A 12,866-nucleotide genomic window follows, 5' to 3' on the forward strand; every position below is an offset into this window, starting at 1 on the left:
CATGGACATTTGATATTGCTCTTGCATCATGTACCCAAACTCATCACTACACTTCTGGTTGGTGCAGCCGAAGATTATGTCATCCACATATATTTGGCACACAAACAGTTCACCATCATATGTCTTCGTGAAGAGAGTGGGATCGAGGGATCCAGGTTTGAAGCCTTTGCTCTTTAGGAAGTCTTTGATTGTATCATACCAGGCACGAGGGGCTTGTTTGAGGCCATACAGTGCCTTGTTTAGCTTGTACACCATATCAGGATGTTTTGGATCTTCAAAGCCAGGTGGTTGAGCGACATATACTTCTTCTTCGATCTTGCCATTGAGAAATGCACTCTTTACATATGAGGGAGTCCTGGACTAGGGGGTGTCCGGACAGCCGAACTATCATCATCAGCCGGACTCCAAGACTACGAAGATACAAGATTGAAGACTCAGTCCCGTGTCCGAATGGGACTTTCCTTGGCGTGGAAGGCAAGCTTGGCGATACGGATATGTAGATCTCCTACCATTGTAACCGACTCTGTGTAACCCTAGACCTCTCCGGTGTCTATATAAACCGGAGGGCTTTAGTCCGTAGGACACACAACCATTACAACAATCATACCATAGGCTAGCTTCTAGGGTTTAGCCTCCTTGATCTCGTGGTAGATCCACTCATGTACTACCCATATCATCAATATCAATCAAGCAGGAGTAGGGTTTTACCTCCATCGAGAGGGCCCGAACCTGGGTAAAAACATCGTGTCCCTTGTCTCCTGTTACCATCCGCCTAGACGCACAGTTCGGGACCCCCTACCCGAGATCCGCCGGTTTTGACACCGACATTGGTGCTTTCATTGAGAGTTCCTCTGTGCCGTCACCGATAGGAAGGATGCCTCCTCCCGTCTTCAAGGACGGTATTTTCGCCAAAGGAGCCTTGGCCACCGGCCAAACTATCCGGCTAGGTGGTTTTCTTATGACCTCCTGTCCGGCCACCGCTTCGACAATGACCTCTTAAGTCATCAAAAGCAATCTTCACGTCAGCTCGGAATTCGCCGAGCGGCTGGATCCAATAGAGCTCTCATCCGTAAACGAGCTCTTGGATCGCATCGCCGCCCTGGGAGTCGCTACAGACTACAATCAGATTGGGCTTAAAACCGATCTGAGAGAGATTAACTCTCCCCAGGTCACCCACCACATTGCAGTGGTAGAGGAACAATGCGGCGACTCTTCTCCTGTATTGAAAACTAGTCATGTCCGGGCTCCCGAACCCCCCATGCCGGATTCCCGCGGAGGGACGGACTTCGATCAAGCACTGAACTTAAAGTTAGGCATCGGACCAGACTCGTTGGACAACGTCCAGCAATCCAAGCTTCCAAATTTGGAAACTTCTCGGCCTTCGAGCCTTGAGATGGGTAGGGTTCCGGACTTAATTCCACCCACCCGCCCAGACATATGCGATCTATCTCTAATCCGGCAAGAGCCCGCTGAGACAGTACATCACTACTGGGCCAGATTCCTCCTGGTTATGGACAGGATAAAGGACTGCCGAGAGGAAAACGCAATCTCAATTTTTTGCAATAATTGCACGGACGAGGGAATCTTGAACGCCGTTAGCCGTCGTGAAATTACACGCTTCGCCGACCTGGCGTCCATAGTACGAAAGTACTGTGCGATGGAGAGTTTTCGGACAACCGAAAATAAGTTTTGGGACAATCCGGCCCCGAATACAACCCTAGTCCACAACAAAAGGGTGCATTACACTCAGGCACCAGATACAAAAACCAAAAAGCAAAAACCCCATAAAGGGCACGGAACCGTACTGGAGGGATGGCTTAGCGGACCCTGTAAAATTCACAGTACAGAGGGCGCCATCCCAACACATAGCCTTCGAGCATGTTGGATATTACGGCAGGTGGCCAAAAGTGGCGAGGAGCTTCTAGCCCCGGAAAACCACTCCAACAATACCGGTACGGTATCAACAGTCTTCGAGACTTTCGCATCAAATAATATGCGGAAACGAACAATCCGCAGCCTCGCCGAAGTCTACCAAGTAGCAACAACAAATCCATGGAGCGACACAGCCATCACCTTCAACGCCAGCGACGAACCTAAATTCCGAATAGCCCGAGCACCAGCCGCACTGGTACTTAGTCCAATAGTGGACGGCTTTCGACTTACAAAGGTCCTCATGGATGGCGGCAACGGATTAAACCTCATCTATGAGGAAACTCTTCAAAAAATGGAAATAGACTGGAGCCGCATTGAGCGAAGCAGCACAACCTTCAGAGGAATAATCCCTATCCGGGAAGCGCGCTGCACCGAAAAAATCACACTCGATGTGGTGTTCGGCTCGCCGGACAATTACAGATCCGAAGAAGTCACGTTCCAAGTGGCCCTGTTCAACAGCGGATATCACGCTATATTAGGAGGAGAGGCATTCACAATTTTTCAAGCCGTACCCCATTACGGGTACATGAAGCTCAAAATGCCTGGGCCCGGTGGAATAATCACTCTCGTTAGTGATCCGGACATAGCACTCCGCACCGAAAACAAGACAGCCGCATTAGCCCTGGAGGCACTATCCGAAGCCCTAGCGGCAGAAGAACTCACCACGCTGCACTCTACTGTGAATAGGGATGATGTGATACTCGATAAGAGATCCAAGTCCACCTCCTTTAAACCAGCGGACGAAATAGTAAAATTCCAGGTCCATCCAACGGACCCGACAAAGACGGCTTCCATCGGGGCACAGTTGAACCCTGATGTAGACGCCGCACTGCGAGAATTCCTTCGGGAAAATTGGGACATTTTCGCCTGGCACCCTTCGGATATGCCCGGAATCCCACGCAGATTGGCAGAACACAGCCTAAACATCCTAAAAGGATTCAAGCCAGTCAAACAGGCTCTTCGACGATTTTCCGAACCCAAAAGACAGGCAATGGGAGAAGAGCTAGCCAAACTATTGGAAGCCGGATTCATCAGAGATATCAAACATCCGGATTGGCTAGCAAACCTGGTAATGGTACCAAAGAAGGACAAATCCTGGCGTCTATTGTCGATTTTAAAGACCTCTACAAGGCCTGCCCAAAGGATCCCTTTCCCCTCCCCCACATCGACCAGATAATCGACGCTACCGCAGGACACGATTCACTGTGCTTCCTTGACGCATACTCTGGCTACCATCAAATCAAGATGGCGGAAGCAGACAAAGCCGCAACGGCATTCATCACTCCATATGGACCATTCTGCTTCAACACGATGCCCTTCGGACTTAAAAACGCCGGCGCAACATATCAGCGCATGATTCAAACATGTCTGGCAACCCAGATCGGCTAAACAGTAGAGGCATACGTAGACGATGTAGTCGTCAAAACCAAACACGTCGAAACTCTAGTAGACGACTTGAGGCTCACATTCGACAACCTCAGAGCATATGACATCAAGCTGAATCCGGAAAAATACGTTTTCGGTGTACCAGCCGGAAAGCTCCTGGGCTTCATTGTATCCGGTAGAGGAATTGAAGCAAACCCAGCCAAAATCCGAGCCATGTCACATCTAGATATTCCAAAAGACCTCAAACAAATACAAAAATTGACTGGATGCGTGGCGGCTCTAAGCCGATTTATCTCCCGTCTAGGACAAAAGGCATTGCCCCTCTATCGCCTCCTTAGGCGCACCAAACACTTCGAGTGGACGGATGCTGCCCCTACCGGACTCGAAGAAATAAAAGCCATATTGGCAACGAATCCGGTCCTGGCTGCGCCCAATCTGGGCGAACCAATGTTGTTATACATCGCGGCAACACATCAAGTTGTAAGCGCGATACTCATCGTCGAACGAGAGACAGAAGGGCATAAATTCCCTCTTCAAAAACCAGTGTACTACGTATCCACTGTGTTAACCCCCTGCAAGTCCCGTTACCCGCACTATCAAAAGATAGCGTATGCGGTGTTCATGGCATCCCGGAAGCTCCGACACTACTTTCAAGAGTGTTCGATAACAGTGGCCTCCGAAGCACCCCTCAACGACATTATAAACAACCGCGACGCGATGGGCAGGATTGCAAAATGGGCCATTGAGCTCCTACCATTCGATATAACTTACAAACCTCGGCGAGCTATAAAGTCACAAGTTTTGGCTGACTTTGTCGCTGAATGGACCGAAGCCGAACTCCCTAAAGAGTACGACGCATACTCCAATTGGATTCACTTCGACGGCTCTAAAATGTTGGCCGGATTGGGGGCTGGCGTCGTATTGACGTCCCCAACCGGGGACATAGTCCAATACGTACTTCAGATAATGTACACGGACTCCAACAACGCAGCCGAATACGAGGCCCTTTTACATGGCCTCCGGATGGCAATCTCCATGGGCATTCAACGCCTAGGGGTGCGCGGGGATTCAAACCCTGCAATATCCCAAATAAATGGAGACTTTGATGCCAAGGATCTGAAAATGGCAGCATATCGCAACGCTGTCCTTAAAATGTCAGCTCAGTTTGAAGGACTTGAATTCCATCACGTAGCCCGGGATAATAACCAAGCATCCGACGTACTGGCACGCATCGGCGCAAAACGTGACGCTGTCCCTCCAAACATCTTCCTGGAACGGCTCTTTAAGCCATCCGTACTATGGGAAGAGGAGTCCGGAAATAATAAACCGGAAACAGCCGCACCAACCGACGCAGAGCAATCTGACATAACCGGCGATTCAGCCGATGAAATAACACCTTCAGCCCACGACATAATGGCAGTAATTGCCCCGTGGATAGAACCATTCCTAGCCTACTAGCTTAGGCAGGAACTTCCCGAAGACGAAAATGAGGCCCGCTGCATTGTCCGGCGATCTAAATCCTACAAGGTCCATGAGGGAGAACTTTATAAGAAAAGCACAACCGGAGTCCTTCAAAGGTGTATCTCTGAAGAGGAAGGGCGAAACCTTCTGGCTGAAATTCATACCGGACTAGGCGGACACCACGCCGCAGCTCGGGCCCTTGTAGGAAAGGCATTCCGTACAGGATTTTATTGGCCGACGACCCGGGCAGACGCTCAGGACTTAGTCCAAAGATGCGTCGGTTGTCAGCTCTTTGCTAATCAAAGCCATATGCCACCCACCGCCCTCAAAACCATACCCATTACCTGGCCGTTCGCGGTCTGGGGGCTTGACATGGTTGGACCCCTTAAAGGAGGAACCCACAAGCAAAGGTACCTATTGGTCATGGTGGACAAATTCACCAAATGGATAGAGGCCAAGCCAGTCAAAATGGCAGAGTCCGGACCAGTGATAGACTTTATCTCTGGGGCAGTACACCGTTATGGTGTCCCCCACAGCATCATCACCGATAACGGCACGAACTTCACGGCCGACGAGGTTAAATCATGGTGCAAAAATATGGGCATTAAGGTCGATTACGCTTCAGTCTATCATCCTCAAACCAACGGTCAAGTGGAACGAGCAAATGGTCTAATAATGAGCGGCATCAAACCCAGACTAGTGCGGTCACTTACGAAATCTGACACGCACTGGGTAGAGGAGCTAGACTCCGTACTCTGGGGGCTGCGGACAACGCCCAACCGTACTACCGGATTCACACCATTTTTATGGTATACGGCGCAAAGGCAGTTCTGCCCTGCGACATCATTCATGACTCACCTTGAGTGCGCATGTACGAAGAAAGAGAAACCGAGCTGGATCGGCAGGACAGCTTGGACGCATTGGAGGAAGAAAGCAATGTCGCCAAGGCTCGTTCTGCATTCTATCAGCAGCAGGCTCGAAGATATCAAAGCAGAGAAGTACGGGCCAAGACTTACAACGTTGGCGAACTAGTTCTACGTTTGCCGGACAAGAAAAAAGACAAGCTCAAGCCCAAATGGGAGGGCCCCTTCATTATCGATCAAGTCCTGACCGGCGGAGCATACCGTCTACGAAATGCGTTGGACAACCGACTCGAGCCAAACCCATGGAACGCAGCCCTCCTCCAAAGATTCTATGCCTAGCGCCGGACTAAGAGTTCGTCCCCTTCCCCCGTCCAAACTTTTACACTTCAGCTGTCTTTTGTTTCTCTTTCTTCTCTCAACCCTTTTCCTAAAAAGCCCTTAAGGGCCTACTTGCGCATTGTTCGCACACACTTGATGTGCCATCCGCACTCATTATACCCGGGGGCTTCTTTACCAGAAGCTTAATTATAAGGGCTTCATGCCCAGCACATGTGTCAAGCTTCCACATGTACCTTTTATTCACCATTATATGCATCGATATGACTTAAGTTTTGGCCAAGCTGGGTTGCCTGGCTCCTGTGCTTACCCCTACGTTCCCGATTGTTCGGCTAGGAGGTAAAGGGAGCACCTCTGCGATTGTTACTGCCGGGTCAGCCGGATGTGTACCTCAGATTGGGTGAAGCCGAAAGCTAGCGTTCTTAAGGGAATATTCGGTCGGTGACTTGAAAGATGATTTTTACCTACTTATTTATCTGCCCCCAGATGTTTTTCTGCTCTTTTCGCAGACCGGACATGCACTTTAGGGCATGCCTCCGAGGGAAAGGAACCCTTAACGGAACTATTCTCCCTGGAAGATGTTTCTTACTAACCATGTAATATAACATAGCTAGTTGGGCACTTGTCTGATAAAGCACTAATGACCCCTACGCCTGGTCTCCATGCATGCCCCGGTTGTTTCTTAACCGAGAAGGTATTCGGACACACTCCGGACTCTAGGGTCCCGAGGTTGAAGCGAAAAGGTTGGCAAAGACAAACGATCTACAATCCGGCTAGAAGGCATTTTACATGTCATTTTAAAATACATTGTCAAATCGACTGACTGTATTCCTCCTCAATCCCGTCTAACAGGCTGTCTAATTTACAGTCCCGTTGGGAAAATTTAGCGGCCAATTCTACTTGGCCGTATACTAAACTCACAGGGATCTCCTTCCCATCGGGCCCCACAGGTCCGACCTCAGCCATATGGTTGGGATCCGCCTTCTTGTATCGCGTCTTCACCATGGCCCACGCCTCCCTGGCACCTTGGCGGCAGGCCGAAATCTTCCATAAACGAAAGCGCTGCCGCATTCCCTGAAGCTTCTCCGCAAGCTCCCCAAGGCCCTCGGGCAGGGAAAGGGCCGGACATAAAGCCCGGACGATGCCGCTCATTGCCTGCCGAACTCGTTCGAGCAGCTGCAACAGTTCGGGAAGTTGATCACCCGTCGATACGGGCATCTCCTCCGCAGGGCGACCTGTGAGTATACCTATAGACATATTTTGTCAATTGACTTCCTCGCCGAACTCTTCTTTTCAAAGGAGTTCGCTCAAGCACTTACTATAGATGCCGCGACGAAGCCACTGATTCTCCTTAACGGAGCCAGACAGCTCGGCCCGAACACCTTTCAGCTCTTCTACGAGCTGGGCGTGGGCATCCTGGAGCTTGTTCCTTTCCTGCTGCACTTTATTCAGCACCCTCTCGCCGGCCTTCAGCTGGCGCAGTAGTTCTTGCCTGTCTGGATCTTGTCCGGCAGCACCTGCAATGTCATTATTAGACTTGCGCGCACGCGGCACACTGCACACCGCTTATATTTTAAAATAATGTGTTACCAGGAGGGGTCTTTGTTCCTCCTGCGGCAGCAAGTGCGGCCTCGAGTTGGGCCTTGCACTCTTGCAGCTCCTAAGACAGTTGGGTATTCTTCTCCGTAAGATCCTGCGTTTCAAATGATCCTTAAATCAGTTAATATAATTACTTTAAGTCTCGGGGGCTACTGGCATATACAACTATTAAATTCTCTTACCCGTATGTCTTTTACATACTGCTCCGTGGCTCTGGTAAAACCATCTTGAGCAGCACGGAGGTGCGCGTCCCCCGCGTTAAAGGCATTCAATGCCTCAGGGGAGAAGCACGCGTCACGAAATACTGTCCGGGGGCGCCTGTGGTTCATGGCGCTCTCCACCTCAGACTTGGTGGCGGACAGTCTGTCGGCATCCTTCGTTGGAGGAGTGTCCGGCTCACGCCTTGCGCTCGCCTCCCCCTCCAGACCAGGTGCTGGAACCTGGCTGGTAGAGGTTGGATTGGCAACCTCTATGCCCGCAGTCCGGCGGGCGCTTTTTCTCCTACAAAAGTCATGAGCACTCAAACGCTTCCTAGGAACGTTGCTCCAAATAATGAACTGTGAGCTATACCTTTGCGGTGACATTTCAATCCGCGCCGCGCTCCTCTTCCACCTACTGGTCCGGACTGGCCTTTGTTGGTCAGCCGCCGCGGGCTCGGCTTCCCGCCTTGAAGGCGCTTCGTGCAAAACACCATCGTATGGGAAGGTCAGAAATGAGCAAGGAAGAAATAATGGTGTCGCGACCGGTCACAATCACCTGGGAAGCCGGATATAGTCCGGGGTAGTCAGTCGTAATGGCAACTAAAGCATTATCCATGCCGAGCTGGTGGAACACCCCGTCGATTAGCTCCACCTTTATGTCCGGATCCTCTTCGGAGGCCGGATCCTGGGATCTCTCTGGATCCTCGGGTTGCGGAGCTGGACTTAGCATGTCCTCCACAACCCGACGCAGCTCCTGCGTCAAAAAACATAATATAAGAAACTTAAACTTTGAAACCATGGGTCAGGCACGTAAAGTGTTCGCTTACCCAGCGCCGAGGGTTATTCATGGAGAACCCATTCAACGGGTTTGTCTGGAGGAAGTCCTCCTTCTCCCCCTTGTACAGGACGGACAGGATCTTCGCCAGGTCCTCGGCCGAACCCGGCCCTTTGCGGCCATGACGGGTGGCATCGTCCTCCCCGTTGAAATCCCACATGGGGTGGCCCCTGTATTGTAGTGGTTGCACCCCCCGCATAATGCATGTTGCCATGACTCCAATCATGGTCAACCCGGAATGGGCCAGTAACCTTATCCGGCCCATCAAATAATGGACGCTCTTGTCTTCCTCCAGTTGGGGGCTCCGCGGACGCCAACTAAGGCGTTTCTTCAGAGGAGCAGTACTGAACTCCGGGAGGCCGATCCGAACAGGGTCCGGCAGCAGAGCGTCTTCTATGTAAAACCATTCCAAAGGCCAGTCTTCGGACGCCTTCTTAGGGGTTCCGGATGGATATCCGGTCCCGGCAATGCGCCATATTTCGGCGCCGCCCACTTGATATATGGACCCCTCATGAGAGCGGGGTACGAGGCAGAACAACCTCTTCCACAATGCAAAATGGGGCTCGATGCCCAGAAATAGCTCGCAAAGAGCTACGAAGCCCGCGATATGCAGGATAGAGGCGGGCGTGAGGTGATGGAGCTGGAGTCCGTAGAACTCCAGGAGCCCGCGGAGGAATGGATGTATAGGAAATCCAAGCCCCCTTATCAGATAGGGGACGGAGCATACCCGCTCCCCTTTGTTGGGACTTGGGGTAGCCTCCGCTTGCTTCCCACCTTGGTAGGTGGCCAACCCGGCTCGAACCGGGACCATGAAGGCCGGAGGGAGATATCCCTTTGCTTGGAGCTTCACCAGCTCGCTGTGTGGGACAGAACATCTCCGCCAGTCTCCTGGCAGTGGGCTGGGAGCGCGAGAGGAGGAGCCGCGTCGACGGTCCATGATGGAATGGATTTTTGGTCGGAGGCGCTCCGATGAGTACTCGCGGAAGGAAGATGGTGTGATTTGGATCTGGATTCTTGCCTCTCTTATAGGCAGATTATTTGCACAGCTAGGGGGTAAAACATAAAAGATACCATGGCTTTTCGCATTCATGCGACGCGTGGAAGATGGCCATTATTGGGCGTGGAAGCCAGGAAGCGCAACATTGATAAGGAAGCCGGACACTGTTCGGCAAACACACTGAATGTGGAGGAGAACCCGCCTTGCAACGCCGAAGACTATATACGCGGTGGACTTATCGTCCTTGAAGCCTAGTTCGGGGGCTACTGAGAGAGTCCTGGACTAGGGGGTGTCCAGACAGCCGGACTATCATCGTCAGCCGAACTCCAAGACTACGAAGATACAAGATTGAAGACTTTGTCCCATGTCCGAATGGGACTTTCCTTGGCGTGGAAGGCAAGCTTGGCGATACGGATATGTAGATCTCCTACCATTGTAACCGACTCTGTGTAACCCTAGCCCTCTCCGGTGTCTATATAAACCGGAGGGCTTTAGTCCGTAGGACACACAACCATTACAACAATCATACCATAGGCTAGCTTCTAGGGTTTAGCCTCCTTGATCTCGTGGTAGATCCACTCTTGTACTACCCATATCATCAATATCAATCAAGCAGGAGTAGGGTTTTACCTCCATCGAGAGGGCCCGAACCTGGGTAAAAACATCGTGTCCCTTGTCTCCTATTACCATCCGCCTAGACGCACAGTTCGGGACCCCCTACCCGAGATCCGCCGGTTTTGACACCGACAACATCCATTTGATATAGCAAGATATTGTGATGATTAGCGTAGGCTAGTAGTATGCGAATGGCTTCAAGCCTAGCAACAGGAGCAAATGTTTCATCGAAGTCAATTCCTTCAACTTGAGTGTAACCTTGAGCCACAAGACGAGCTTTTTTTCTGACGACTTGACCATGCTCATCTTGCTTGTTTCGATATATCCATTTTGTTCCAATAATGTTATGCTTGCGAGGATCGGGTCGCTTGACAAGTTCCCAGACATTATTCAGTTTGAACTGTTGAAGTTCTTCTTGCATGGCTTGAATCCATTCAGGTTCCATAAAAGCTTCAGCAACTTTCTTGGGTTCTGATATTGACACGAATGAAAAGTGCCCACAGAAGTTTGCTAGCTGTGTTGCTCTTGATCGAGTGAGCGGACCAGGTGCATTGATGCTGTCAATTATCTTCTTTATTTGAACTTCATTTGCAACACGTGGATGAACAGGACGAAGATTTTGCTCTGGATGGTCATTGTCATCATTGGGAGGATTGTCTTCGGACTAAGCATTGTCTTCAGGTTGATTTGGTGCGGAGATGATAAGTTCCTCTTCAGGTTGTGCTTCAGAGGGCATGATTTCACCAATTCCCATCAGCTTGATTGCCTGTTTGAAGGAGCTTCATCCAGTGTGCTTGGCAGAATCTCTCTTTGTGAACCATTGGTTTCATCAAATTTCACATCCACAGTTTCAACGATTTTGTAGAGATAAAGGTTGAAGACTCTGTAGGAGTGTGAATCCTTTCCATAGCCAAGCATGAAGCCTTCATGAGCCTTAGGTGCAAATTTTGACTTGTGATGGGGATCCTTGATCCAGCATCTTGCTCCAAATACTCTGAAGTAACTGACTTTGGCTTCTTGCCAGTAAGTAGCTCATATGATGTTTTGTTCAGAAGCTTATGAATGTACACATGATTGATGATGTGACATGTTGTATCAATAGCTTCAGGCCAGAACTTTCTTGGTGTCTTGTACTCATCTAGCATTGTTCGAGCCATCTCAATGAGGGTTCTTTTTTTGCGCTCAACAATGTCGTTTTGCTGAGGTGTGTATGGAGCAGAGAACTCATGAGCGATTCCCATTGTATCCAGATACAGATCAAGACCAGTGTTCTTGAATTCAGTGCCATTGTCACTTCTGATGTGCTTGATCTTCACACCATAATTGTTCATTGCTCGATTTGCAAAGCGCCTGAAGACATCTTGCACTTCAGTCTTGTAAAGAATTATATGAACCCATGTGTATCTTGAGTAGTCATCAACAATGACGAAGCCATAGAGACAGGCAGTTGTTGTGAGGGTGGAGTAGTGAGTAGGTCCGAACAAATCCATGTGTAACAGCTCGAAGGGTTGAGATGTTGTCATGATTGTCTTCGAGGGGTGCTTTGCCCTTGTCATCTTTCCAGCTTCACAGGCACCACACAGATGATCCTTCTTGAACTTGACATCTTCGATGCCTATGACATGCTTCTTCTTGACGAGTGAGTGCAAGTTCCTCATGCCAGCATGTCCCAACCTACTATGCCAGAGCCAGCATTCTGAAGCTTTTGTGAGAAGACATACGGCAAGCTGTGGACCTGCTGAGAAATCTACCATGTATAGATCATCTTTTCAATACCCTTCAAAGACTAGAGATTTGTCAGATTCCATTAGCACAAGGCAACGATATTTGCCAAATATCACAATCATGTTCAAGTCACAAAGCATTGAGATAGACATTAAGTTGAAACCAAGGGATTCAACAAGCATCACTTTATCCATGTGTTGATCCTTTGAGATTTCAACTCTACCTAGACCCAATACTTTGCTTTTACCAGTGTCAGCAAATGTGATGTGACTCTTGTCGAATGGACGTAAGGTTGAGTCCATGAGAAGACTTCGATCACCAGTCATATGATTTGTGCATCCACTGTCCATAATCCATTCTGAAGCTTTTGGTGATGTACCCTATAGTGCAGTTAGGAGGATAGGCTTCACACTAGTGTTGTGAAGCATATGCATTTGATACATATAGGGACAGTCACAGCTTATAACAAGGTTAGGACATAGTATGACTGATAAGAAATTCAGATGTGAAGCATATAGAGTGATATTTTAACGTGCGTCCTTAATGAGTTTTAGGTCCCCAGCAATAGTATCGGACGCCATTGATTGCTGGCTGGAGACCGTTTTCTACAAAAGATAGTTAGTTCTTCTTTACCACCCACATCTTCAGTGGGGGCTTAGAAGCAATGAGTCTAAGTGCAGCATCTGAGAATTTTGGCTTTGGAGCCCTAGCAAATAGCCTTCCAGGAGATGAATGATACTCATATGAATAAGCAGAAAAGTTCTTAGTCCTATGAACATAGCGGTTCGAAGATACACGCTCCTATTCATAAGTCTGAGCATGATTTCCCTGCAAAACATTGGCGTTAGGGTGACTCATGTGAGTCCTGTATCTGTATGAAGCCTTTGGGCCATAAGAAGCTATGGGTCTGGGGTTTG

Source organism: Triticum dicoccoides, chromosome 6B (genome assembly GCF_002162155.2).
Source record: "Triticum dicoccoides isolate Atlit2015 ecotype Zavitan chromosome 6B, WEW_v2.0, whole genome shotgun sequence".
NCBI classification, from domain to species: Eukaryota; Viridiplantae; Streptophyta; class Magnoliopsida; order Poales; family Poaceae; genus Triticum; species Triticum dicoccoides.